The 6315-nt window shown below is 47.5% G+C and overlaps 1 long non-coding RNA gene across 2 annotated transcripts; it reads left to right on the top strand.

The window, feature by feature from the left end:
- The first annotated feature begins 1102 nt into the window (after window positions 1-1102).
- On the top strand, window positions 1103-4575 carry LOC127000682 (uncharacterized). Of its 2 annotated transcripts, none has more exons than XR_007754385.1 (3): window positions 1103-1150; window positions 3330-3494; window positions 3632-4575. It is a non-coding gene; the product is annotated as an uncharacterized LOC127000682 (long non-coding RNA). The 2 variants fall into 2 exon arrangements; XR_007754384.1 differs by having other exon boundaries at window positions 3306-3494.
- The last annotated feature ends 1740 nt before the right edge of the window (window positions 4576-6315 follow it).

Raw genomic sequence — 6315 nt, 5'->3', positions numbered from 1 at the left:
GATCCATCTGCACGTCAGCAACAGTGCCGGGGCCAGAGTACTCCATGACGGCAACGATGAACTGTTGCAAGGGGCAAACAGCCACACGTCTTCACCCAACCGAAGGTTGGGTTAGACGAGAGAGAGAGAGAGATTGATTCCTAATATGCTTATAACTAGCACTATACGAGCATGCTATACACAATGTGTGTGTGTGTGTGTGTGTGTGTGTGTGTTTACATGAGAGAGAGAGAGAGAGAGAGAGAGAGAGAGAGAGAGAGAGAGAGAGAGAGAGAGAGAGAGATTCCTAATATGCTTATAACTAGCACTATACGAGCATGCTATACACAATGTGTGTGTGTGTGTGTGTGTTTACATGAGAGAGAGAGAGAGAGAGAGAGAGAGAGAGAGAGAGAGAGAGAGAGAGAGAGAGAGAGAGAGAGAGAGTGAGAGTCTGTGTGTACATGAGAGTAAGGTGAGTCTGTCGTAGTTACTCTTCCTATCCACCCTTTTTCTTTCTGGTAAACATGCTCCCCCTTCCCCGCCCGTACCCCGTACCCAACCAACCTCCCAGCCACCACCCACCCCGCATCTGAGTGACGTCACGTCAGTGCGCAGAACTCGGGAAGCGAGCCAACCCGTAATTCTCTTAACCCTGCTTCCTCTTCTGGGCGTCTCGTCCTCTGAGCGGCAATGACGAGGCAGCATAGCTTCGTCCTTGAAGTGGTGTAGACGTGGTAGACGAGGGAAGCGCAGGAGGAGAGGGGGTGTCAGGTTCACAGCAGTAACGGGAGTCCAGGGCGTGGAGAAGAGATAGGTAAGGCACCCAGAACGAGCCCACGGTATCTGAGTTGTTATGGTACCCTCGTCTAACTCGAGTCTCGAAGCGCGCCATCAATCATCACCACTGCACCAATAACCCACTCACGCACGAATCCTCGAAGCTCCAGCCGCACCAGCGCATTCACTCGAGGATTCGTGACTCCACACCGAGGCTTCACCCATCATTCAATTGAATGTCACGAAGCCTCACACTTCGCGGACTCATCTCGCCCGCCGAGGTTATAAATAGATCTCCACAAGCTAACCCCGGCAGTCTCAACCAAAGGCAGCTCACTTCCCAAGGACGCAAGGACTCTTCACTTGTGAGCTAACCAGGATTTACCAAGGGGTCTGATTCCCACACTTACATACACACATCTATCCACATACTCATTCTCACGTGTATATATATTTGTATTCCTTATGTGTAATTCTAACTCTAAACTAAACACATCAGTGAACTAATATTTCGTTCCACAACTGTAATTCTTATTTGGTTCCTCCAAAAATAACTCTCATTCTTAGTTCCTAATTGATAATTGTAACTATAACTAATCACCTCAGTGAACCAAACTACTTTTGTCATTGCCTATTTTGTCATATGTTCTAATTAATTGTTTTATTAGGCTAAGTATAAATAATAAGCGAAATTGTACCATTTGCTTTCACTTAACCTTACAATTGTTATGTCAGTTAGCTATTTTTTCTACAAAAATTAACCCCTAGTCGTCAGTTAGCTCTATTGATAACAGAGTTAACCCGAGTGAGAGCAGGGCTTGGAACCGGAGTAGAATCAAGTGTTCAGAGCGAGGCCCGGCCGCTGTCTGGCGCCCACTAGGGGTGGGCAGGTAACGGTACCAGTACCGGTACTAACGGTACCAGCTAGACGGTACGGTACCAGTACCAGATTGCTCGGTACCGGTACCAGTTGTTCTGATTTATTTATTGGATTTATTGATAATTTTGTCCGATTTTTTTTTTTTAGGTTGCTAATAAATATTGTTATTGTTATTAGACTATGATCGAGTACATCCATAATAACTATACATGCTATTTTTTTTATCGAAAAAATAAATATTCACTTCATTCAGACAGAGAGAGAGAGAGAGAGATCACCACTTAGTAAGTGGATATTTCGGTGATATGGGTAGTGGGTACTCGATCAAAGTCTAATAACAATAACAATATATATTAGGGTTTTCTAAAGACTCGTGGGACTCACTTTTAACCCAAGACTTCGTTTTCTTTTTACTTGCCACTGTTAAATTCGTATGACTCGTTAACTATTAGAGAGAGAGAGAGAGAGAGAGAGAGAGAGATCACCACTTAGTGAGTGGATATCTCGGTGATATGGGTAGTGGGTACTCGATCATAGTCTAATAACAATAACAATATTTATTAGCAACCTAAAAAAGAAAGAATCGGACATGAAAAATTATCCAGTAACTCCAATAAATAAATAAAATAATGGAAACGGGAGCTGTGATGGAAACGGAAAGTAGGACAAAATGGTGGGAACTTGGGGAGACGGTCAGCGGGGCAGTGACTCAGCGTCTACACAGGGCTCATACCACATGGAGTGGGCGAGCACCGAGTGATCATTAAGCTTCCCGGACAAGTGATCATGATGCTTCGCGGTAACAGTACCGATAGCAGTTATCGATACCAGGTACCGGTACCTGGTATCGATAACTGCTATCGGTACTGGTACCGCGAAGCATCATGATCACTTGGGTTCCGGGAAGCTTGATGATCACTCGCCGGTACCTGGTATCGATAACTGGTATCGGTACTGGTACCGCGAAGCATCATGATCACTTGGGTTCCGGGAAGCTTAATGATCACTCGGCACTGCTCATTGCCGCTAGTACCAGTACCGTTTGGATCTTAGTGACGCTCGGCGCTCGCCCGCCCGCCTCCATGTGGTTTCACGCGGTATGGGCCCTGTGTGTAGACGCTGAGTCACTGCCCCGCTGACCGTCTCCCCAAGTTCCCACCATTTTGTCCTGCTTTCCGTTTCCATCACAGCTCCCGTTTCCATTATTTTATTATTTTATTTATTTATTGGAGTAACTGGATAATTCTTCATGTCCGATTCTTTTTCTTTTTTAGGTTGCTAATAAATATTTTTAATGTTATTAGACTATGAGCGAGTACATCCATAATAAGTATACATTCTATTTTTTTTCTCGAAAAAATAAATATTCACTTCATTCAGAGAGAGAGAGAGAGAAAGAGATTTACATAGATTTACATAGAAAATTAGACCACACAGACCCCATGGTACAGACTAGGTGGTCTGTCCTTAAACCTAAGTGATTTTACATTAATCAGAAGGCTCCTAAACGTTGCATTTCTACTCTAGTTGATATTAAGTTGAAGGAAGAGAGTTTTCTTTACAGGAAATTTGTTTGGGAATTTCATCAGAAGTCATTAAGAAAAAAAAACTCCTTTGGGTACCGGTACTACCGGTACTCAAATTAACGGTACTTGCCCATCCCTAGCGCCCACCAAGTCGCTTCCCACAGCGGGTTGAGAAGCCTCGGTGGTTCAGTCGACCGAGGCGTCGAACGGCGTCAGGCGAACGAGCAGCGGGAGTGTAGCAGGTGGTTCGCTGCGCCTCGGTAATTGAACGGCTTTGAACGGCAAGATGCGGGCGGGCGGCAGGAGTGCCCCGGTCGTTCGCCTGCTAAGTTGGTAGTTGCCCTCACTTTCATGGAGATATAAATTTGGCACTCAAGCGAATGAACATAACGGAAAATGCTTATGTACTCCTACAAGTAGGCTACCCGTTTTCTAGGGACCCGTTTATATTTTGGGTACTCAACAGAGGATGCTGCTGTACGGCAGCAAACCTTTACAACAGAGTTGAATATCCTTAGACTCTGGACCCTTGCTGTGAACCTTCAGTATGACCTTCAGTATCACCTTGGACTCAGGTGTGTGTGGGTGTATGGCTGGACCCGCACGTCTTCGACTTCTTCAGGTATGTAGGTATACTACCTTTTACCATTTATTTGTTCATTTACACATTGGAAGTGCTGCCAGGCTTCCTCCAAGCTTATTTTAATGAAATTTTATCGCGGCTTTCATTTATCCGCCCTTGCTCTTCGCCGATTACTGTACACGTGATGTCGCTAGCTGCCTCGAAAAGAGAGACTGGGATGAGGAGTTGCTGTGAATACGATGCCTTTTTATCTGGGTCTGGATCTGGATGATAATGCGCAGGGCACCTTTTTAGGTGCATAACACATATCCACTGCACTCAGACCCGTATATTAATCGTGGTTCACTAATGCAGTTTCGTTATGTTCAAAGGAGATAATTCAAGTAATGACGACATATAGCGAGAAGGTAGACGCTGCTGAGGTTGTGTTTAAAGTGACTAGAACGAGATAACTGTCGAGGCAGCAGAGAAGGGGAAAAGTAATCGAGGAGCCGGGTGGAGGATGTCGGTGTACCTGTGCCACCCACTCATCCTCCACCGTTTGGTGCGTGCTGTTGTTCCGTATTCACCTGTCTTCTCACAACAACCCAGTTTCATTTCAAGAATCACCCCAAAGTGGGTGATTTTACTTGCTTCATAAACAAACTGTTACTTTTCCTCATTTGTAATTTTGACTAATTCCCGTAACGCCCATTCTTTACTAAAACTTGTCCTCTGGTCCCACCCGCTGGTTCAGAACGCTCAAAAATGTTACTCTGCGAGGAAAAAAAGTTGTTTGCAGGTAATGGAGGATTGGAGTTGGATGTGGTTGAGGGATTGTGGGTGGAGATGGAGTGTTGGAAGGGTGGGAGTAAAGGTTGAGGAGGGTTGGGGGCCGGGTTGAAGATGGAGGTTGAGGGCTGAGGGGGTTGTGGGTGGAGGTTGAGGGTTGAGGAGGGCTCGGGGGCCGGGTTGAAGGTGGAGGTTGAGGGCTGCGCGGGGTTGTAGGGGGAGGGTGTGGGTTGAGGAGGGTTCGTGGTGGTTGTGGGTGGAGGTTGAAGGTTGAGGGGGGTTGGGGATGATTGTGGATGGAGGGTGAGGGTTGAGGAGGGTGAGGGTTGAAGTGGAGGTTGGTGGTAAAAGTTTGGGTGGAAGTTAAAGATCAGAAGTGGATGTTTAGGGTTTGGGGTGGAGGTTGAGGGTTGGGATTGGAGGTTAGATTGGAGGCTTTTGGTTGGGCTGAAGGTTGGGGCTTAGGAGATTTGGAAACTTGAGGTTGGGGTGGAGGTCTGATGATGGAGGTGGGGATTGATGGGGAGTGGGGGCGTAGGTTTGGGGGTTAAGATGGAGGGGAAACTGGTTCGAGGTGAAGAATGGGATTGGTGGGTTGGGGGTTGAGGGGGAGGGTGGGAGAGTGGGTTGTGGTTATGAGGTGAGGGGTGGGAGTATGGTGGGTATTGGGGAATGGGGATTGAGCTAGGGGTTTACAGTGGAGGTCTGGGGTATGGTTAGAGATGTGGAGTTGTTATGGGAAGGGGGTTGACTGGGGCTGGGGGTTAGTGGTGGAGGATGGTGGTGAAGGCAGAGGATTCGGGGTTAGAGGTCGGTAGGGTTTGGGGTGTGAATTTAGGGTGGAGGTTAAGGTTTGTGGGTGAGGTTAGAGGTTGGGGTGGATTTGGGGGTTAGGAGGGTGGGGAGGGGTTAAGACGTTATACTGTGTTGACTTCAGTAGTAACAAATATACGGAAGTGGGGTTGCCTCGGGGGGGACTGGAAGTGGGGTTGGGAGGGTCAGCGAGGGGGTTACGGAAGATGGGGTATCTGGACCCCCCCCTCACCTCTCTTTTACCCCCCCCCCGAGAGGGGGGGGCCCCCCCCCTCGGACCAGCGTACGGAAGCGGGAGGGTGACGGGAGTTGGGGTGCCCAGCATGGAAGGGGGTGACGGAGAAGGGTACTTGAAGGGTTAAGATAAGATCTTGGGCCCTCGAATGACCACGAGATTATAATCACGGGAAAGGTTAAGGACATTACTAAGGATTTCAGAGGCTGTGCGGCCTCGTTTTTTGGGAATAATATCGTAACGAACAATCGTATCGGTACGAGATTTTGCGACAGTGTATTTCACACACTGCCTTCCTTGAAGGGTATCGCCAACCGCCACAAGTAGAGAATAAAGGCACTTGTCCCTATACCAAGAGGGTAAAGTCATCAGTGTCAGGCAAAGATACGAACACAACTACCAGAGGCTCCGCCCACCTTGTTCCTCTTCCCTCCATCTCCCGCCTCCTCCCTTCTCCCTCAATCTCTCTCTCTCTCTCTCTGGAAGATACATACATACTCGAGAATGATTTTTTTTTTTCAATTAAGGCATGCTTGATGTGATACTGGGACTTTAATTTTGAGCATAGTGATACACATCTGGGCCGTGGACGTAATGACATGTGAGAGTAGGGTGAGGTGGTAAATGATGACTACCATGATTGATGGTAGAACGATTGCTCGCTTGTATTTGCCAGACTTTCTGTCACAGCCGAGGTGTGGGAAGGTGCGGTTCGGCGATCACGACGCTTTGAGGACGACTACTGGAC

The sequence above is a fragment of the Eriocheir sinensis genome, chromosome 19, assembly GCF_024679095.1.
Source record: "Eriocheir sinensis breed Jianghai 21 chromosome 19, ASM2467909v1, whole genome shotgun sequence".
NCBI classification, from domain to species: Eukaryota; Metazoa; Arthropoda; class Malacostraca; order Decapoda; family Varunidae; genus Eriocheir; species Eriocheir sinensis.
The sequence above is the reverse complement of the archived record's forward strand: the minus strand, read 5'-3'. Positions and strand labels throughout refer to the sequence as shown.